Below are 23,156 nucleotides of genomic sequence, written 5' to 3'. Positions count from 1 at the left end.
GCCTGAGCTGGGGGTTTTGAGCAGGCTTCAGATGTTTCAGAGTCTTGACTGAAGACTTGCAGGAGTACTCTCCTTATTCTGATTCTGATGTGGATGATTCCACTCCTTCTGCTTCTCCTCCTGAGGATTTTTCTTTTTCAGTAACTCTTCATTCCATGAGGGAGCATTTTAAGTGGGAAGGTCAGGACTTCTCTGATTCCAGAGAAAGGCTTAGGGAATTTTTGTTTTTACCCCAGCATAGGCCTTTGGCTATACCTCCTGTTTTGGATGTAGTGGAAGATGTTTTTACAGAGGCTTCTCTTAATCCTGATTCTTTGCCTCCTGCTCCTGTTAAACCGGATAGGTATTACAGGGTGCCTCAAGCTCATAAGTATCTTTTTAAGAGTCCTAGGGCAGACCCAGAAACTGTTAGGGGGCCTAAAGGTGTTAAGGCTTCTGTTGTTAAGAATCCGGTTCCTGCAGACAAAGAGGCTAGGGCCTTGGATAGATGGGGAAAGAAAGTCTATACTTCTTCCACTCTTGCTATGAGGGCTTTGAATTGCCAGTTTCACATGTTGAAATACCAAAACTATCTCCTTTCACAATTGAAGTCTAAGGTTGATGCTCTGGCAGTAGGTATTGATTGTAAAGAGTTGCAAGATTTAGTACATGTTTCTGAACAGGTGGGTAAGCATTCTTTGCAATGTGGTTTTGATGCTGTACAGGCCTCGTCTAGGGTGGCTGCCACTGGGTCAGTTCTTAGGCACGCCTGGCTAAGGGATCAAAATTTGTCTGAACATGTTAAAACAAGGATTTTAGATGCTCCTTTACAATCTGACGTGTTGTTTGGTCCTCCTGTTGAGGCAGTTTTAAAGAATATGGAAGACAAGGCTAAGTCTATGCAGACTGTTAAAGATTTTTTGCAGGTCCAGCCTCCAAAGTTTAGTAGAAATTGGCCTACTAAGGGGTATCCTTCTTATGATTCCCAGTCTAGGGGTAGATCTAGGCGTGGTAGGGGCAGAGCTCAGGGCTCTTTCAGGCCTAGAACAGGGAGTTCTCCTGCACAGTCTTCGGGTGAGGGCAGGGGTCAGTCCTTTCGTAAACAGACCCAATGACCTACCTTTTCAGCTGCCAGAGCCTTCTTGTCTGGCAGCACCTTTGGGAGGAAGGTTGGCACTTTTCAAAGAAAATTGGAGTTTAATTACCCAAGACAGATGGGTATTGGTTATCATACACCACGGCTACAGGTTTTATTTCCATACCTTGCCTCCTTTCAAAGGCATGCCAGACGTTCCTCCTTAACAAAGAATAGAGGCTCACAAGCAGGTTTCTCTGTTGCTCCAAATAGGGGCCATACAGCCGGTCCCTATGCCAGAAGTGGGCCTAGGATTTTATTCTCGCCTGTTCCTAGTACCAAAGAAGGGAAACACGTGGAGACAAATTCTGGATTTATCTATCCTCAACACTTATCTGGACATTCCCAAGTTCAAAATGTTGACGTTGCAGCAGCTTTTACCTCTGCTGGGCAAAGATCATTGGATGGTAACTTTGGATCTCAAGGAGGCTTACCTTCATGTTCCTATCAGACTAAGTTGCAGGAAGTATCTGCGTTTTCGAGCTGGGACTTCTCACTATCAGTTCTCTGCATTGCCCTTTGGCTTATCTACTGCGCCCAGAGTGTTCACGAAAGTTCTGGCTCCAGTGATAGCTTTCTTCAGGCTAAAGGAATACAGATCTATCCTTATTTGGGCGACTGCCTGATTCTGGCTCAAGGAAGGAAGAGCTTCTTCATCATTTGGAATATGTGATAGCAGTGCTAAGATGCCTGGGGTATTCTGTGAACGAAATAAAGTCCAGTCTAGTACCCTCTCAAGACATGTGCTTTCTGGGTGTGAGACTGAATACAGTGTCCCAGATGGCCTTTTTAACCCCGGACAAACAAAAGAGTCTATCCCTTTACTTCCATCAACTATCTCATCAGTCCGGGCTGACTGCAAGGACAGTCCTTCAAGCCTTAGGGTTCATGGCATCTTGTATTCTGGTGCTTCCCAATGCCAAACTGCATATGAGGAAGCTACAATGGTATCTCAAAAATGTATGGACACAGCACTGCCAGGATCTGGACACTGTCATTCAAATAATACCTTGCATTCAAAAGGAATTTTTGTGGTGGGCTCAGGAATGTCACCTAAACAAGGGACTCTCTGTGACCCGGCCAGAGTCAGATTTTAACGACAGATGCCTCAGACATAGCTTGGGGAGCTCATCTAAATGGAAAGTGGATACAAGACAAGTGGCCTGCCAGACTACAACATCTACATATCAACATGAAGGAGATGTTAGCAGTCCAGTTTGCATTAATAGCTTTCAAGGAATTACTTCTTCCAGGGCAGGTGTTGATTCTAACAGACAACACAACTGTCATGTGGTACATCAACAAGCAAGGGGGCATTCTTATCCTCTATGCAGGCAAGCAATGATTTTGTGGGAGACTGCTCTCAGTTTACAGCTCAATCTTCAGGCAAGGTTTCTGCCAGGAGCACAGAACTCCTTAGCAGATGTGTTGAGCAGACTAATTATGGATCCCAGTGGAAATTGGATCCTCATGTATTTCAAAAATTGACAGTGTCATGGGGAACTCCAGATATAGATCTGTTCGCTTCTCCAATAAACCATCAGCTGCCAAACTTTTGCACGGAAAGGCTTCATCCCACAGCTTGAGCACTGCATGCTCTTTCTTTCAATTGGAGCAATCTTCATGTGTATGCCTTTCCACCTCTGCCTCTCCTCCCAAAGGTACTTCTAAAGGTCAGACAGGACAAGCCAAGGATGATTTTAATAGCTCCGGATTGGCCTCGACAGCACTGGTACCCATTACTGAGAAGTCTGGAAGCCTCCATGGCCTTTGCCTTGATTCCACACCTGTTGTCACAGGAGGACAGCCATTTGCTCAATGTCAAGCTTCACTCTCTGCACCTAACAGCCTGGCATATTCTATTTTGAACCGTAGTGGGCCTCCACTTCCTCAGCAAGTTTTGAATGTTATTTTGGAAGCTAGAAGGCCTAGTACAAGGAAAGTGTAGACAAATGGAAGAGATTTTTATTTTGGAGTGCAGCAAAGATTTTGATGTTTCTGAGCCTAATTTGTGTGTGGCTCTTCAATATCTTACTGAGTTACTGGACAAAGGTTTGTCTTTCTCTTCTATTAAAGTTCATGCTGCAGCAATTTCAGCTCACTATGATTGCGACCCACCATTGTTTTCTCATCCTTTGTGCAAGCAATTTCTTAGAGGGGCAAAGAATATAAGACCCCCATTAGAGCTCCTACTCCTGCTTGGGATCTCAATTTTGTGTTGGAGAAACTCACTCTACAACCTTTTGAGCCTGCAGCTACTTCTGAGTTGAAATATTTGTCATGGAAGACTGCTTTTTTGTTGGCCATTACCTCTGCAAGAAGGGTTTCTGAATTGCAGGCCCTTATGGCGGTTGAGCCTTTCTTAATTTTCCATAAGGATAGGGTATCATTACGTACTAATCCTTCCTTTATGCCTAAGGTGGTTTCTAGTGTGGCTTTAAACCAAACTATTCATTTGCCTACTTTTATGCAAATCCCCAAAATAAAGGGAACAGATTTTGCACACTTTAGATGTACACAGGCAGTTGCGTTATTATTTGGACAGAACTAAAGGGTTCAGGCAGTCTCAGCAGTTGTTTGTTTCTTTTGCTTTGAGTTCTCAGGGCAAGCCTGTGTCAAAACAAACTATTTCTAAGTGGATTGGGTTTTGCATTGCTTTCTGTTATTCCCATCATGGCAAGGAGGTTCCAGCTGGGATTAGGCCTCATTCCACTAGGGCTACTGCCACTTCAACAGCTTTTTGAGGGGAGTGGCAACCAAGGATATTTTGGAGGCAGCTACTTGGAGTTCAGTGCATACTTTCTCTAGGCATTATCACCTGCCACTTTACTCTAAATCCAGGGCTGGTTTTGCCACTGCTGTTTTGCAGGGCATTTTGGCAGCTCCTGCTTCCTTGTAGTTAGCCATCCTCCCTTACCTCTGCTTTGGGATTCTACCCAAGTGTAAGGACTGCAGCAATGTGAGATGAAGAACATAGTACAGTTTTGTACCTACCATAAATGTAGATGTTCAAGATCCACATTGCTGCAGTCCTCCTCCTTCCCTCTGTAGTTAGAGGTGGTTGTGTGGGTTGGGTTGTACATGTTGTGTATATTGTATATATTGTACATATAGTTAGTGCAAGGGTGGTTGGTTGGTTGTTTGCTGTCTTTTGGTTTTGACCTTTATTTTGAGGGTCTTCTGACATCTGGGGCAAGAAAAGACTGAGGATATGACGTCGGTCATGCGCATTTGTACCCTGACGTCGTGATGTCAGTCAAATGCGCCTTGACCGACGTCAGCCTTATACTTTGATATTCGGGCCGACCGAGGACAGCGGACTACCCAAGTGTAAGGACTGCAGCAATGTGGATCTTCGAACATCTACATTTATGGTAGGTACAAAACTGTACTTTCTGTTTGGGATAGCACGATCCTTGCACTCATGTAAGTGCTTATAAAGTGCAATTGCGTAAGATTCAGTAGTCTTAACTGTATTGTCTATCTGCATGGGTGTCATGAAGTTCACCACTTCTATCTTAAGAAGGATGAAGTTGGCTTTGGAGAAATTTTTTACCATGGTTTCCTTAATGGGGACAGGATGTGGATATCTAGCGTAATTAGCTTATGGTTTGATCGGACTAATGAGTCGTTTACTTCAGATGTGGAACACCGGTCACTCATGTTGGTAATGACTAGATCTAGGATATTGTTGCCCCTGATGGGGGTGTGGATAAGCTGATCCAGTGCATTGGAGTTTATGAATTCCAGAAGGCGTTGAGCAAAGGAGATGGTACACGAGTAGTTTTCCCAGTTAATGGTGTAGTTGAAATCGCCCATTAGGGTGTTTGGTTGAACCCTAATATTTTCCAGTACATCAAGAAAAGAGGAGTGGGAATCCTGGGCATGGTGGGTGATCTGTAGCAAGCTACAGTTTGGATTGCAGTTTTGCCCAGAGTTGGTTGCACTTGGATAACCTCTGCTGCATTATGCTGTGCAACTAGCCTGGAGGTGTGGATATCCTTAATGAATATGGACACACCTCCACCCAGGTTACATGGCCGAAAAGTGTGGTATGAGTTATAGTCTGGTAGCGCAGGGGTGCTCTCTGGAGCCTTGAACCAGGTCTCAGTCACTGCACAGATATCTATGATGTCCTTCAAGGATGCATCTGCAGTCCTAACATATGGGTTGTCCTGCCTCAGGCAGCCCTTCGGTCGGCCGGATTCCAAAGTCTGGGTCTGGCCTCGGCTGATGTCGCACTTCACCCGACGTCACAGCTCCTGGGGTATAAAGGCATCAGCCGACGCCATTTTCCTCAGTCTTTCTTGCCGCGCGGTGCCCAAAGCAGAAGCTGTTCGCAAGTGCCGGTCGGTCAGATCCAGAGATTTCAGCTACCGAAGACTTCTAAAAAAGCTAAGTACCCCGTTGGGGACTCTTTCTTGCCTCAGCCGATGTCAGACAAAGTAAATAATTGTTTAACTTGTGGGAAACCAATACCTCATAAGGATTTCCACTCTTACTGCCTTCCTTGTTTAGGCCCAGACCACAACGCATCAGCTTGTCTAGCCTGTGCTTCCTTCAACCGACGGACACTTAGACGTCGGTCGGAGTTTGCTGAAGAGTTTTTTGGTCCCGCTTTTGCATACATAATGCCGTCGGAGACTCCGACTACACATTTAGCTAAAAAACGCAAGGAAAAGGACCGACACTCGCGGCCCGTGGTTTCAGGCCTACCGCGAGTGTCTCTGTTTCGGCTGAAACAGAGTCCTCGGTTCCTCCTACGACCGCAAGCATGCCTCCGACAACCGAGGCCTCACAGGCTCCGGCTGAGTCAGCTACAGAAATTCTTACCGAAGAAGCAGGCACACAGGAATTGTCCGACACCATTCCGTTGGACATCTCTACTCCTGCACGTGGGGCAGCTAGGCCCCCTGCTTCTATGTCTATTAAGGCCTTCTCCAGGGCTAAAGCAGCTAAACTTTCCAAGGCCTTACCTACTAAAGCTCCCTCTCACAGACCATCCTCTAGTTCCCAGATTCTCAGCCTGGCTGAGGACCTTATTTCTCTGATCAGGGGATCCCAACCTCACCCAGACAGGGCCTCTCATCCTCCTCCTGAAAAAAGGCCTAGGACTGAACCTCCTGAACCTCTCTCCTCTGACTATTCCTCGGATGGATCAGAGCTATCAGACCATCAGGAAGGACCTTACTCACCTTATGAGGATTCGGATGCAGAAGACTCCATTCCTTCTGCCTCCCCCCCAGAAGAATTTCATTTGGGGAAACCCTACACTCAATGAGGGAACACTTCCAATGGGCAGGGTCAGGATTTTTCTGAATCTAGGAAAAGGCTAAGGACTTTTTTACACTTACCACAGCATAGGCCTTTAGCCATTCCTCCTGTTCCATCAGTTGTTGATGCATACAATGATGCCAGTTCTGCCCCTGACTCTCTTCCCCCGGCCCCTGCCAAACCTGACAGATATTACAGGGTCCCGGATTCTCACTTCCACTTGTATAAGGCCCCCCTGCAGACCCTGAAACCATTTCTCAGGGCCCTAAGGGTGTTGCAGCTGCCTCTGCCAAAACCCCCCTACCCTCTGAAAGAGAATCAAGAGCATTCGAGAGATTGGGTAAAAAGGTTTATACATCTGCTACTCTTTCTGCCAGAGCTTTAAACTGTCAATTTCACATGATACAGTACCAAGAATTTTTGTTAGATCAGCTGAATAAAAAACTTTCCTCTCCTGAACCTTTAGACTGTAAGTCCCTTCAGGATTTGGTACACAACTCACAGCAGGTCAGTAATCATTTCTTAAAATGTGGCTATGATGCACTGGAGGCTTCATTTAGATCAGCTAGGACTGGAACAGTGATTCGAAGGCATGCCTGGCTAAAAGAACAACCCTTGCCAGACCATGTCAAGTCTAAACTCCTAGATGCCCCTATGGCGAAACAAAGTTTATTTGGCCCCTCTGCACAGGAGGTTCTAAAGAAGGTGGAAGAAAAAGCAAGATCTTTGCAAACAGTCAAGGATTTTCTGCAGGTCCAACCTCCGAGGTTCAGCAGAAATTGGCCCTCAAAGAATTGGTCCTTTCCAGACGCCTCCAGAGCACAGAGAGGCAGAAATAGGCTTCAAGAGGCAGAGGCCAAACAAGGGGTGCCTACAGGGGCCGTCAGTGGCAAACTGACAACCAGAGGAGTGCCGCCACAGCTACGACTGCAACCACTTCCACAGGACAGACACAATGACTTGGCTCTGATTCCGCCTACCAGGGAACAATTGGAAGCACCCTTGGGCGGAAAGTTAGCTTTATTTTCAAAAAACTGGCATTGCATTACAGGAGACAAATGGACTTTGCAAACAATAGACAAAGGCTACAGGTTTCACTTCCACACTTTACCAAAAAGAGAGGAATGCCAAACCTTCCATCAAGCCAGGAGTCAAAGGCTCTAAAACAAATCACCAACTTACTAAGGATGAGAAAAATAGAAAAGGTACCATCTATGGAACAAGGCCAAGGATTTTACTCCAGACTATTCCTTGTACCAAGAAAAGAAACTCAATGGAGGCCTATTCTCGACTTGTCTGCACTGAACACATATCTCATAGTACCAAAATTCAAGATGCTGACCCTACAGCAACTTCTTCCCATGTTGGGCAAGAAGTCTTGGCTGGTGACTCTAGATCTCAAGGAGGCATACCTGCACGTCCCCATACGACCAGATTGCAGATGACACCTCAGATTTCTTGCAGGATCAGAGTATTATCAATTCTCAGCATTGCCCTTTGGCTTATCTACTGCGCCCAGAGTATTCACGAAATGCCTGGCATCCGTAATTGCACATTGCAGACTTCAGGGAATTCAAATCTATCCATACCTGGACGACTGCCTAATACAAGTGGACAACAAGACAAAAATAATAAAGGATTTGGCCTATGTCATACAACTGCTACAAGCCTTGGGATACACAGTCAACATACAGAAGTCGAGACTAGTGCCATCCCAAAGGATAACATTTTTGGGTGCAGAACTGGACACAATAACCCAGATGGCTTTTCTCACAGAAGAGAAACAAAAGCAACTTCCACTCTACTTCATGGCATTGGCAAGACAAACTCAGCTTACTGCAAGGAAAGTCCTGCAGGCCCTGGGTTACATGGCATCCTGCATAATCTTGATCCCACATGCCAGGCTGCATATGAGAAAATTACAATGGTACCTAAGGAATATATGGTCTCAACACAGACACAGTCTAGAAACCATAATACCAATCATTCCATGCTTGAAACAAAAATTCCTGTGGTGGGCTCAGGCCTGTCAGACCAACAGAGGGTTGCCTTTTCACAAACCACAACCAAGGCAGACCATCACCACGGACGCCTCAGACCTAGGCTGGGGAGCACACATGGAAGGCAAGTGTATCCAAGGCCTATGGTCCCAGGACCAGCTGAAACTACACATAAATCTAAAGGAGATGCTGGCAGTGAAGCATGCAATCGAGGCATTCAAACCATTCCTCCAGCAAGGACACCTGCTGATAAGGACGGACAATACCACAGTCATGTGGTACATCAACAAGCAGGGAGGCACGCATTCCTACCCTCTATGCCGGATGGCAATGGTTCTGTGGAATCTAGGCCTGGATCTCAACATTCAACTGCAGGCGAGATTCGTACCAGGAAAAGAAAATTCACTAGCAGACAGATTAAGCAGAACTACCACGGATGCTCACGAATGGATGCTGCATCCAGACATCTTCAGAACCATAACAAAGACATGGGGAATGCCAGAGATAGACCTGTTCGCCTCCCCTCTCAACCACCAACTGAAGAGATTCTGCTCAAGAGAATACCACCCGCAAGCCTGAAGGGTGGACTCCCTCTCTTTCAGCTGGAAGGCCATGATAGTTTATGCCTTTCCGCCTCTCCCATTGATGCACAAAGTCCTACTGAAGATCAGGGAGGAACAGCCAAAGGTAATTCTGATAGCTCCAGACTGGCCAAGACAGCATTGGTACCCACTACTGAGAAGCATGTCTCGGGCGAACTCATGGCCTCTACCTCTATGGCCTTTACTTCCAACACAGAACAACTACAAGACCCTGCATCCAAACTTGAAAACACTGCAGCTAACTGCCTGGAAAATTGCATAAAGGAAAACCAACCTGTGTTATCTCAGAGGGTCAAGGACATTATCCTGGAGGCTTGCAGACCCTCCACAAGGAAAACATACTCAGCCAAATGAAAGAGATTCCTCATTTGGAGTGCATCAAAGGGAACAGATGTTACACTGGCAAACCTAGCACACATTCTAGAATACTTAGCAGAACTATTCCACAATGGCCTGTCCTATTCTTCCATTAAAATTCATGCTTCAGCAATTTCAGCAGAGTACAACATGGATCCTCCTATTTTCTCTCAACCTCTCCTCAGACAATTTCTAAGAGGGATCAGGAATGTAAAACCTCCAAGGAAACCACCTCTACCTGCATGGGATCTCAATTTTGTGCTGGAAAAATTAACACTCCCCCCTTTTGAACCAGCAGCATCAGCAGACTTACAGTTCTTATCTTGGAAAACTGCCTTCCTTCTAGCAATCACTTCAGCAAGAAGGGTATCCGAGTTACAGGCCTTAATGGCAGTGCTGCCTTTCCTTATTTTTCACCAGGATAGAGTGTCTCTGAGAACCAATCCTACTTTCATGCCAAAGGTGGTATCCAGAGTATCCTTGAACCAAGCTATTCATTTACCTACGTTCTTCCCTAACCCACAGAACAGGGGAGGAAAACTACTACACACCTTGGATGTGCACAGACAACTGCGCTACTATCTGGACAGAACTAAGACCAACAGAAAAACTGACCAGCTTCTGGTATCATATGCAACAGGAGTGCAAGGAAAAGCAATTTCCAAACAGACAATTTCAAAATGGATAGGAAATTGCATTCGATTCTGTTACTCTTTTCATGGAACGACAACTCCTGAAAATATCAGGCCTCACTCCACAAGGGCTACAGCCACCACTACAGCTTTCCTACGAGGAGAGGCTACCAAAGACATTTTAGAAGCTGCTACTTGGAGCTCCGTGCATACATTTGCCAAGCATTACAATCTTCCTTTATACTCCAGATCCCGAGCAGGTTTTGCAACTGCAGTTTTACAAGGGATCTTAACTACACCATCATTATCTTAGTGCCTCCTCCCCCAGTTTGGCTATGGTATTCTACCCATATGTTAGGACTGCAGATGCATCCTTGAAGGACATAGTACAGTTTTGTACCTACCATAAATGTAGATGTCCGATAGGTATGCATCTGCAGTCAGGATTACCCACCCTCCTTCCCCTCTGTGGTATTCCTAGGGTACTTACCCCTCTCTTAGCTAGCTGGGGGAATCTATTATGGTGTATTTGTTTGTATGTATATATTTATATATATATTTGTATATATATTTTCCTTTTGATTGCTACTGTTTGGAATTTGCTACTTTATCCAAATTTAGCCTTCCTAGAGGGCACCTGGCATCTGGGGCAAGAAACACTGAGGAAAATGGCATTGGCTGATGCCTTTATACCCCAGGAGCTGTGACGGGTGAAGTGCGACATCAGCCGAGGTCAGACCCAGACTTTGGAATCCAGCCAACCGAAGGGCTGCCTGAGGCAGGACAACCCATATGTTAGGACTGCAGATGCATACCTGACATCTACATTTATGGTAGGTACAAAACTGTACTTTCTCCATTTTAAGGAGTGCCTCGAGTGAGTGCATTTTGAGATTTAGACTTCTAGCATTGAGTAGCATCGCCCTCAGTTTTTGCTTGCCTGTTCCTGTTACGGTGGTGAATTTGTCATTTGAACCTTGCCTAAAAAAGGCACTATAGGGGCGGCAAGAACCTTTGCCAGTATCTGGAATCCCAGGGGTGACAGGTGCAGGCCATCACTGGCAAAGCATCGTGGTCCGTCGACCATGTCATCCCAGGCAGACTGATACAGGATCCCGAATGGCACCAGAAGCTTAGCCAATTGTTGAAGTCAGTCATTTTGTCCTTTTACTGCAGCATCATTCTGGGTGATGGCAGAATGCTATTCAGGGCTAGGGTCATACCTGCCTGGGCTACAAGATCGGAGAGCTCCTCCATATGTCTCCATGTAGTCCAGGGAGGTATGTCTCAGGTCGTTCACACCAACATGGACAAGGACAGAGTCATATTTGTACTTGTTGTGGAGTGACCTGAGTGTGTGGGTTATGTGGCGGATCCTGGCACCCGACAGGCAGCTGACAGTAAGCTTCTCCTTGTTTAGCCTGGTGAGTGGGACATCAGTGTGCCTGACTATAGAGTCACCTATGACTAGCGTGTTGGATACGTTGTTTTACCTTATTGGCTGTGGTTGAGTGGCACACTGAGTCTATGGGCTATGTGTCATTTGGGTTGTGTTAGGGGGTGGAGGTTGCTTGCATTTCTGCTTTGGAGGTCTCTGTTGCTTGAGCAGATTATTATTGAGAGCCTCCGGGAATGTTTTTGTGTTTGTGTGTGTGGATTTTGGTGGTGTACATTTAGTGAGACTATGTGATGAATGTGGTGTGGTGCAAGTGTTTACCTTCTCCTCTTGACTGTCAAGTTCACTCTTGATTGGAGAGAGCTTTACCTCCAGTTTGGCTAGATAAGTGCATCTCTCACAGGTTGTGGTGTTGGGTGGTAGGAGGAGAGGGTTGTCTGTGTACATGAGTCAATTTCTACATTGCCCCAAGATGCCCAGATACATCAGATACAGGCGAGAACACTGGGAGCTGACCCTTGGATATGCCTGAATAAAAAAAAATTTCCTTTAGATAAGTGAGGAAAGTGAGTACAAGAGCTGTTTCCCTCTAAGCAAGTTAGGAAAGTAAGTGCCAAAACAGATGTTCTTCGTCTCACATTGCTGCAGTCATAACCTGTGGGTAGTCCGCTGTCCTCGGTCGGCCCGAATACCAAAGTGTTAGGCTGGCGCCGGTCATGGTCGCTCAGAGCTGACGTCAGTACGCAGTAGTACTTAAGCGCATGACCGACGCCATATCCTCAGTCTTTCTTGCCGCGTGGTCCGAAGCAGAAGCAGCGTTTGCAAGTGCCGTTCGGCGTTCTGAAATTTTCACTTTTCGAGTTTCAGACCGAAGACCAAGTTGGGCTAAGTACCCCGTTGGGGAATATTTTTGTCTTTTCTTGCCTCAGTTAATCCGGATGTCAGAAAAAGTTAATAATTGTATTTCTTGTGGGAAACAGATACCTCATAGGGACTATCACTCTCTCTGTATTCCTTGCTTGGGGCCTGAGCACGACGTAGTCAGGTGTCGCTTTGGCGCTAGATTTAATAAGCGCACCATAAAACGCAGATTAGACTGTGCTAGGCTTGTTTTCGGTAAGCGGTGTAACTACAACATGCCGTCTGATCCTCCGACGCCCGCTACCGCAAAAAAGCGAAAAGATAAATCGTTAAAGTCTAAACAGGATGAGTCGTCAGTTGCGGACGCCGGTTCTATGGAATCTATGGTTGAATCTGTGGATCCAGCCGAGGTACAGGGGGAACCTTGACTATTACAGGAGTTGGCCTCTCGGGAGTTAGGTCAGGCCGAGGGGGCTTCTCAAGTTTCTGTGGTTCCATCCTTACAAAAGGTTATTAGGCCTTCTACTTCTGTCACTAAAGGCCCTGCTAAAGCTAGACCTGGTCTTTCTGGTACAGGCATCAGCCCTAGTTCTTCGGGCTCTGTTCCTAAAAAACATATGTTAAAAATGGCAGAGGATTTGATTACTTTAATCAGGGGTTCTATGCCCCCTCCAGAGAAGAGGCCTAGGGTGGAGACAGATTTAGAGGGTTTGGAGCATTTCCTCAGATTACTCTGAGTCTTCAGCTGAGGATATTCAGGATTTTCCTCCCTATTCTGATTCGGATGCAGAGGATTCCTGTCCTTCTGCTTCTCCTCCAGAGGATTTTTCTTTTTCTGAAACCTTGCACTCCATGAGGGAGCATTTCAAGTGGGAAGGTCAGGATTTCTCAGATTCTCGTAAGAGGCTTAGGGAATTTTTGTTTTTGCCACAACATAGACCTTTGGCTATTCCCCCTGTTTTAGATGTTGTTCAGGATGTTTTTTCTGAAGCTTCCCTTAATCCTGATTCTTTACCACCTGCCCCTGTCAAGCCAGACAGGTATTACAGAGTTCCAGAGGCACATAAATATTTGTATAAGAGTCATAGAGCTGACCCGGAAACTATTATTCTAGGGCCTAAGGGTGTCAGGGCTTCTGTAGTTAAGAATCCAGTTCCTCTGGATAAAGATTCTAGAGCTTTGGATAGGTGGGGTAAAAAAGTGTATACCTCCTCCACGCTAGCTATGAGGGCTTTAAATTGCCAGTTTCATATGCTGAAATATCAGAACTTTCTGTTAGGTCAGTTGAAATCTAAGGTAGATGCTTTAGCTGAGGGTATAGAGTGTAAGGAATTGCAGGACTTAGTTCATGCCTCAGATCAAGTTGGTAAGCATTCCTTGCAGTGTGGCTTCGATGCTCTTCAGGCTTCTTCCAGGGTGGCTGCTACTGGTTCAGTTATTCGTAGGCATGCCTGGCTTAAGGATCAAAATTTGTCAGAGCATGTTAAAGCTCGAATTTTGGATGCTCCTCTTCAATCTGAAGTTCTTTTTGGTTCTCCTGTGGAGTCAGTTTTGAAAAAGATGGAAGACAAAGCTAGGTCTATGCAGACGGTTAAGGAATTTTTGCAAGTGCAGCCCCCTAAGTTTAGCAGGAATTGGCCTGCAAGAGGATGGTCTTACCCTTCTTCCAATTTTCAGTCTAGGGGCAGGTCTAGACGTGGTAGGGGCAGAGCTCACGCTCAGGGTTCTTTCAGACCTAGGACTTGGAGTTCTCCTGCTCAATCTTCTGGGGAGGGCAGGGGTCAGCCTTTTCGTAAACAGACCCAATGACCTGTATCTCCAGCTGCCAGATTCTTCCTATCTGGCAGCTCCTCTAGGAGGAAAGTTGGCACTTTTCAAACTGAATTGGCATTTGGTCACCCAGGACAAATGGGTGTTGGACATAATAAATCAAGGCTACAAGTTTTATTTTCACACTTTTCCTCCTTTCAAAGGCATGCCAGATGTTCCTCCTCAGCAAAGGCTGGAGGCTCACAAACAAATTTATTTGCTTTTGTAATGGGGCAATCCAGGTGGTACCTCCGTCAGAAGTAGGCCTAGGGTTTTATTCTCGCCTATTCCTTGTGCCAAAGAAAGGAAACACTTGGAGGCCAATTCTGGATTTGTCCATTCTCAATACATACCTAGACATTCCAAAGTTCAAGATGTTAACTTTACAGCAACTTCTGCCTCTGCTAGGCAAAGATCACTGGATGGTAACTCTGGATCTCAAAGAGGCTTATCTTCACATTCCTATCAGGCCCAGCTGCAGGAGATTCCTGTGTTTTCGGGCTGGTACTTTTCATTATCAGTTCTCTGCATTGCCCTTTGGCTTATCTACTGCGCCCAGGGTGTTCACAAAGGTTCTGGCTCCTGTGATAGCTTTCTTAAGACTGAGAGGAATACAAATTTATCCTTATCTGGACGATTGCCTGATTCTTGCTCAAGACAAAGACAAGTTACTTCAACATCTACAGTATGTAATGGCAGTTTTAAGGTGCCTAGGGTATTCTGTGAACGAAACAAAGTCCAGTCTAGTACCCTCTCAGGACATGTGCTTTCTGGGTGTGAGACTGAATACAGCCTCTCAGATGGCTTTTTTGACCCCGGACAAACAAAGAAATCTTCACCTATACTTCCAGCAATTATCAGTAATGTCCAGGCTGACTGCAAGGACAGTCCTTCAAGCCTTGGGGTTCATGGCATCTTGCATTCTGGTACTTCCCAATGCCAAACTGCATATGAGGAAGCTACAATGGTATCTCAAAAGTGTATGGACTCAACACTGCCACGGTTTGGACACTGTCATTCAGATAATACCTTGCATCCAGAAGGAATTCTTGTGGTGGGCTCAGGAATGTCACCTAAACAAGGGACTCTCTGTGACCCGACCAGAGGCGAGTCAGATCTTAACGACGGATGCCTCAGACCTGGCTTGGGAGCACACTTCAATGGGAAATGGATTCAAGACACGTGGCCTCCCAGACTACAGCATTTGCATATCAACATGAAGGAGATGTTAGCAGTCCAATTTGCCCTGATGGCCTTCAAGGATCTACTTCAACCAGGACAGGTGTTGATTCAAACAGACAACACAACTGTCATGTGGTACATCAACAAGCAGGGGGGAACCCATTCTTACCCTCTTTGCAGACAAGCTATGATTTTGTGGGAGACTGCTCTGAGTTTGCACATCACTCTTCTAGCACGGTTTCTGCCAGGAGCACAGAACTCCTTAGCAGATGTATTGAGCAGACAAATTGTGGATCCCCACGAGTGGAAATTGGATCCTCACATATTCTAACAGTTGACAGTGGCTTGGGGAACTCCAGACATAGATCTGTTCGCTTCTCCACTAAATTTCCAACTGCCAAAATTTTGCACAAAGATGTTTCACCCAAAAGCTTGGAAAGTGGATGCTCTATCTTTCAGTTGGAACAACCTTCACGTCTATGCTTTCCCTCCTCTGCCTCTCCTTCCCAAGGTACTCTTGAAAGTCAGGCAGGACAAGCCTTGCATGATTCTAATAGCACCAGATTGGCCACGTCAGCACTGGTATCCTCTGCTGAGGAGTTTAGTTCAGGAGCCTCCTTGGCCTTTGCCACCAATTCCTCACCTGTTGTCTCAGGCAAGCAATCATTTTCTCAAGGTCAGGGTACAGTCCCTGCATCTGACAGCCTGGCGTAATCTGTTTTAGACCCTGGGGGGGTCTCAGCTTCCTCAACAAGTTCTGAATGTCATTTTGGAAGCCAGACGGCCTAGTACTAGAAAAGTTTATGCTGATAAATGGAGGAGATTTTTTCTTTGGAGCACAGCAAAGAGCTTTGGTGTCTCAGTGCCTAATTTGAATTTTACACTACAGTACCTTACTAAATTACTAGACAAGGGTTTGTCTTTTTCCTCCGTAAAAGTTCATGCTGCAGCCATTTCTGCTCACTATGATTGTGACCCTCCTTTATTTTCTCACCCTTTGTTTAAACAATTTCTTAGAGGGGCAAAAAACATAAGACCCCCACGTAGAGCTCCTACTCCTTCCTGGGATCTCAATTTTGTGTTGGAAAAGCTTACTTTACCTCCTTTTGAACCTGCAGCTACATCTGAGTTGAAGTTTTTGTCCTGGAAGACTGCTTTTTTGTTGGCCATTACGTCTGCTAGGAGGGTATCTGAATTACAGGCTCTCATGGCAGTTGAACCCTTCCTGATATTCCATAAGGATAGGGTGTCCTTGCGTACTAACCCTACTTTTATGCCTAAAGTTATTTCTAATGTGGCCTTAAACCAGTCTATTCATTTGCCTACTTTTTATGCTGATCCCCAAAATAAAGGGGAAAAGTCTTGCATTCTTTGGATATTCACAGGCAGTTACGCTATTATTTGAGCAGAACTAAAGAATTCAGGCAGACTCAACAGTTATTTATTTCTTTTGCTTTGGGTTCACAAGGGAAGGCTGTTTCAAAGCAAACTATTTCTAAGTGGATTGGCCATTGTATTGCTTTTTGTTCTCATCATGGAAAGGATGTTCCTGCTGGGATCAGACCTCATTCCACTAGGGCTACCGCCACATCTACTGCCTTTTTAAGGGGGGTAGCTACTAAGGATATTTTGGAGGCAGCTACTTGGAGTTCAGTGCACACTTTTACTAAACATTACCATCTCCCTCTTTATTCTAAGTCTAGGGCTGGGTTTGCCACTGCAGTTTTACAGGGCATGTTGGCAGCTCCTAATGCTTTTTAGTTTGCCAGCCTCCCTTTACCTTTGCTTTGGGATTCTACCCACAGGTTATGTCTGCAGCAATGTGTGACGTAGAACATAGTACAGTTTTGTACCTACCATAAATGTAGATGTTAGAGGATCCACATTGCTGCAGTCCAATTTCCTCCCTCCTTCCCCTCTATAGTTTGGGGTTGCTGTGTTTCTTTTGGGATAATTATTATTTTATCTATGTTGGTTGTTGGGTATTTTCTATTTTGGCTATGGCCTTTCCTTTTTAGGCCTTCTGACATCTGGGGCAAGAAAGACTGAGGATATGGCGTCGGTCATGCGCTTAAGTACTACTGCGTACTGACGTCAGCTCTGAGCGACCATGACCGGCGCCAGCCTAACACTTTGGTATTCGGGCCGACCGAGGACAGCGGACTACCCACAGGTTATGACTGCAGCAATGTGGATCCTCGAACATCTACATTTATGGTAGGTACAAAACTACTTTTTCCTCTAGGTAATGAGGGAGTTTGAGTGCTGTAGTAATTAGTAGGTTATTTAGTGCTTACAAGTTCTGAACAAGTGCTGATCACGAATAAGCAAATTTAAGTACTAAAACTAAGAATCTGTATCTGGACTAAACTAGTTACAGGAAAGGCTAGTTACAGGAAAGGGAGGAAACAAGTGCAAATGCGGGCTTTTAAATCAAAGTTGAGAGAGATGGAAAACATGCCCAAACGGCCTATAACTACAATTTCTGGGCCAGAACCACTCCTTTATGTGGTAGATAGGTTACCAAGTGCTTACCACTCCCACTGATGAGCTAGAAGGCTTCCCGCCAACACAGAAAGCTTGAGGGCGGGGGGCTCAGAAGCTTACATACAGTCCTGGATACAGCAAATCTGAATTTGGACTACACTAGTTACAGGAAAGGTATTTTTTTTATATATACAGAAAAGTAGATAAAACAGCAGTAAAAACAATTAAAATGCAGTGCAAGCTAGCACACTTGAGTATGGTCTAACATTGCTACAAACAGTTTAAAAATTACTAAAAACAATTGCAGGAGGAATCTATTGGGTAGAATGAGGTAAAGAGATGGGACTGGGGGGAGTGTCCCAGATCAAATCTACAGTGGGGGTGGGCAACTGCAAAAGCCTCCAAATTTAAACAAGACAGGAGTAGGGAGGCTAGGTATGGGAAAACCACACCTTCAGCAGAGATCTGAAAAACTATACAGTGAAGCAAAAATAACAGTGCACAACTCTGAAGTCAGCCAGCAATGATATAAAATTAGTCAAACAACAATTACCAGTACACAACTCTGAAGTGCCAGAAAAATATACTCAGCTCTGTAGATCTCCAGATAGTTTGAAGAGCACAGGGCACAGGAAGGCTCCAGCAATGATATGCAGGTTTGTCTGTCACAGCCAGGTTATACATAGGTTCGTAGGTTCATACTAGGCTATCTGCCCTAGGGCATTTATAAGCTTAGCCAGAGCGTGTTTGGCTTTCGCCACCCATTTTAAATTAATTTTGCTATGCCCTTTCTCGAGGTTAGTGTACTGTGCCTCTGTCCAACAGTGGCACAGAAGTGATACCCGGGGTAAACCTACGATCTCCCATCCACTCATCAAGATTCCTCTTGAAGAGAGTCAATGAGGGACTCTGCCTAACCTGGACTGGGATTTTATTCCAGAGTGAAGGGAGCCTCTGGGTTATGAATCTGTCCCTCCAGCATGTCCTATTTATTTCAGTGCTGAGGTTCAAGTCTCTCGAGCGCGTAGCTCAATGGGATTTGGATTTTCTGAGGTGCAGCATGTCCATTAATTCCGGGTTGGACATGGCTTTATACGTCGGGCACAGATTGCCTCTGAGCAGGCGGTATGCCACTGAGTAGAGCTGGAATTTCTTTAACCGGGCAGCATATGGCATCTGTTTGAGCCCTTTGATCCTCTTGGTGAGGTACTTTTGGGGTCTTTCCAGTTGCTGCAGGTGTCTGGTAAGTTACATCCCAAAAGGGGCATTGTACTCAATTATGGGCCTGATGAGGGATGAGTAAAGAGGCACGATGACCTCTCCTGATCTAGATGTGAATCCCTTCATGATTAGGTGGGCTATATAAAATGTTTTTCTAACCACTTTGGCCACGTGGTTGTCAAATGAGAGATTGCTATCAACTTGGGTCCCCAGATCCCTAATTACTTCTTCTGCACTTAATAGATTACCACCTATGTGGTAATTTGTGGGCACTTTGCTTTTGCCAAAGGGGATGACTATACACTTTTTGGCATTTAGCTTGAGGACATGGCTCTGGCACCAGTTGTCTGTTTCTATGAGGCCCTTTTGGAGGATGCCTGTGTCGGCTGGAGAGTCGATTATGGCGCCCAGTTTGTAGTCATCTGCGAACTTGGTCAGCCACAGTCCTTCCGTGTTGGCCTGTACCTCCGAGAAATATATACCAAACAAGAGTGGTCCCAGGACTGAGCCTTGTGGGACGCCACTTGTAACTGGTTTGGAGTCTGACATGGCTCCAGCAATTCTAACCATGTGGGTTCTGTCCTTGAGCCAGTTTGCAACCCATCTAGTGACATAGGGGTTTATATTTAAGCTGGTGAGCTTATCTATAATGCCAGAGTGGGGTACTGTATCGAAGGCTTTTGCGAGGTCCAGGTAGGCTGTGTGGACCACCGTCCCCTCGTCAATGGCCTTGGTGACTGTTTCAAAGAAATCAACCAGGTTTGAGGCAGGATCTGCCCTTAACAAAGCCGAACTGGGTAGGATCCAGTGTCTGTAGGTCCCCAATATCTTTATTTATGAGGTCCATGATGATCCTTTCCATAGCTTTGCAGACCAAGCTAGTCAGGCTTATGGGGCGATAGTTTCCAGGATCCGTTGAGGCACCACCTTTGTGGAGAGGGACCACTGTTGCTGTACGCTACTCTTTGGGTACATATCCTGTAGTAAGGCTGAGATTGAACAGTAGTTTTATGTTTGGGTTTAGCACTTCTTGGAGTTCATGTAGGACGCAGCCCGGGACACCATCTGGTCCCATTGATGCTGTGTTTTTTGCTTTTGAGAGGGCAGCTCTTACCTGAGCATCTGAGATGTCGGGGGCAGCACTCTGCTGGGATAGATGTTTGCCCTTTTGGTGTGGGGGGGGAGTTTGCGCTGAACCTGTCAGCTAGGATGTTGGCAATGTCTGTGGGTTCGGTTTATTTTTTGTCATTTTGGACTAATTCTGAGCATATCTGGGAATTCCCACCCAGGTTCCTAACATAACTAAAGAAAGCCTTGTGATTATCCTTAGTGTCCTGTGCAATTTTTCTCTCGAAGCTGGCCTTAGACGATTTTATGAGTGCCCGTAGTTTTTTGCTAATACTGATCAGAGATGCCTTCCCTTTTTGGGATTTTGCTCTCTCATGTAGTAGCTTCCTCCTTCTGTTGTATAGTTGGTTTATGGCTGGGGTCCACCAGACAGGACGTCTGCCTTTGGAGGATTGGGTCTTGGTTTTATTTGGGATTGCATGATCCATGCATTCCTGAAGGTGTTCATAGAATGCATTTTCCACAGGCCCGGGAGCTTTGAAGGATTCCACCTCGGTTTTGAGGTGTGTGAAATTTGCTTTAGAGAAGTTTTTCACTATGGTTTTCAGGGCAGGGGGTGGAGTCGGGATGTGAATATCCAGTGAGATTAGTTTATGGTCTGATCTTACCAGTGAGGGATACACTTCTGGTCTGGAGCATAGAGTCCCCATGTTGGTGATGATCAGGTCCAGTATGTTTTCCCCTCTTGTGGGAGTGGTAACAAGTTGTTCCATAACATTTCAGTTTATAAATTCTAGGAACCTTTGGGCTAGGGTGTTGGAGCTAGAGTAATGCTCCCAGTCTATGTTTGGGTAGTTGAAGTCGCCCAGTATAATGGTGTTTGGGGAGACCTTTATATTTTCCAGTATTCTCAGGAAGGCCGAGTGGGGTTCCTAGGTTTGGGAGGGTGGTCTGTAGCAGGCTATAAACTGGAAAGCAGTTTTACCCACTGTTAGTTGCACATGAATAGTCTCTGATGCTTCGTGCTGTGCCACCAACCTGGAGGTGTGGGTATCTTTGACGAATATTGATACTCCCCCTCCTTTCGTGGTTCGGTCCAAGTTTTGGGGCCGAAAAGCATGGTATGAGGTATAACCTGGTAGTGCTGGGGTGCTCTCGGGAGCTTTGAACCAGGTTTCTGTTACTGCACAGATGTCTATGTTCTCCATGCTAAGGAGAGTTTCGAGTGCGTGCATCTTGAGGTTTAGACTTCTGGCATTGAGTAGCATTACTCTTAGTTTCTTATCCCTTGTGATACCTATGGAGGTGGGTTTGTCTTTTGACCCTTGCCTAAAAAAGGCACTATGGGGGTAGCAAGAGCCTTTGCCAATATCCAAAAGCCCAGGGGTGACAGGTGCAAACCGTCCCTAGCGAAGCATCATGGCTTGTCGAGCATGTCATCCCAGGCTGACAGGCATTGGATCCCCTTTGAATGACACCGATACTTAAGCCAATTGTTGAAATTGATCATCTTGTCTTCATATTGTGGCATCATTCTTGGTGAGGGTAAGATGCTACTCAAGGTCAGGGTCATACCAGCCGGGGCTAGATGCTCAGAGAGCTCCTCTAGGTCTCTTCATGTAGTCCAGGGAGGTACGTCTCAGGTCATTCACACCAGCATGGACAATGACTGAGTCATATTTGTACTTGCCTTGGAATGACCTGAGTGCTTGTGTTATGTGGCGGATCCTAGCGCCCGACAGGCAGCTCACCGTGACCTTCTCCTTGTTCAGCCTGGCGAGTGGGACGTCCGTGTGCCTGACGATAGAGTCACCTATTACAAGTGTATCAGGTGTGTTGTTTAGCCTTAAGGTCTGTGACTGTTCGGCACACTGGCTTTGTGAGCTATGTGTTGCACGTGTTTTATTTTGGGGTAGCGGTTGCTTGGGTGTCTGCTTTGGAGGTCTCTGCTGCTTAGGCAGATTTTTATTTAGAGCCTCCGAGTATGTTTTTGGGTGTTTGTGTTTGGTTTGCTGTCATGGTAGAGACTGGAGATGGTGAGACTGGAATTGTAGTGAATGTGGTTTCCTTCTCCTCCTGACGGACTGGTTTCGCCAGTACTGAGTTGAGAGAGCTTAGCCTCCAGTATGGCTGTATGGTTGCATCTCTCACATGTGTTGGAATTTGTTGGGAGGAGGAGAGGGTTGTCTGTGTACATGAGGCAGTTGTAACATCGCCTCAAGATTCCCAGATTCACCAGCTGGACCGGAGAGGAGATTGACAAACTGACCTTTGGACATGCTAGAATAGTATTGGGAATTCCTTTATAATTGAAAAAAGGGCCAGCGGGGAGTTTGTGAGGGTGTAGTGCTTTTAATATTTTAGTGCTGACTTGTATAATTACTTTAGTGAGCAAGTGCCAGGTAACTTAAATGCAATGTGTTACAGGTAACTTAAATGCAAAAACAACAAACAGTAACTTTCTTTCAAGTGAAACAAGGAAATAAGTACAGTAAGCAATGCAGATATCACTAGGGATCCACAGAAGCGCTGAAAAGACGCGTTTTAGGTGGAATTAGAGTTTCAGGGAAATAACAAGCAAACAAACAACAAGCATACAAACAAAGCTAGATTCAGCAGGCCTGGATCTAGTCTATGCTACAGCAAACAAGGTGTACCAATTTCAGTAAGAAACCTTTCAAATATGCAGGCACTATAAGCCTTTTACCAGAAATTCCCAGCTCAGAAGGGCAGAGTACAGCACCTCCTCCCACAAAAGTGCAGATCACGAACCTTCTTAATGTAAAATAACTGGCCTGAAGCCCAAGTGCTTAAACCAGAACTAATACACTTTTTTAGAATAACAGACACTGGCTCGTTCAGCAGTTCACAACTTAGAAGGATGTAAGCTACCTGTCCTGCCACCACAGTGCAGGCCACAAACCTTCCTAATGTAAAACAACTGGTCTGAAGCCCAAGTTGTTAATCCAAAAGACTTAGAATGATAGCTACACTTTAATCAAGTTACTACCAAGCACTAATAATTACAATTGAATACTTTAAAGAATGCCTGGATTAGTGCTCAAGTTATACAAACAAAGCTAGAGTCAGCAGGCCTGGATCTAGTCTATGCTACAGCAAACAGGGTGTACCAATTTCAGTAAGAAGCAGTTC

General features: G+C 45.6%; 1 protein-coding gene across 2 annotated transcripts in view; it reads left to right on the top strand.

Moving 5' to 3' along the window:
- The window catches only part of CWF19L1 (CWF19 like cell cycle control factor 1), a 633,757-nt gene that overhangs the window by 108,962 nt on the left and 501,639 nt on the right, over nucleotides 1-23,156 (top strand). The window lies entirely within an intron of this gene.

The sequence above is a fragment of the Protopterus annectens genome, chromosome 5.part0 (assembly GCF_019279795.1).
Source record: "Protopterus annectens isolate FY-2018-M chromosome 5.part0, PAN1.0, whole genome shotgun sequence".
NCBI classification, from domain to species: domain Eukaryota; kingdom Metazoa; phylum Chordata; order Ceratodontiformes; family Protopteridae; genus Protopterus; species Protopterus annectens.
Note: the sequence above shows the minus strand (reverse complement) of the source record. Positions and strands in the feature narration are given on the sequence as shown.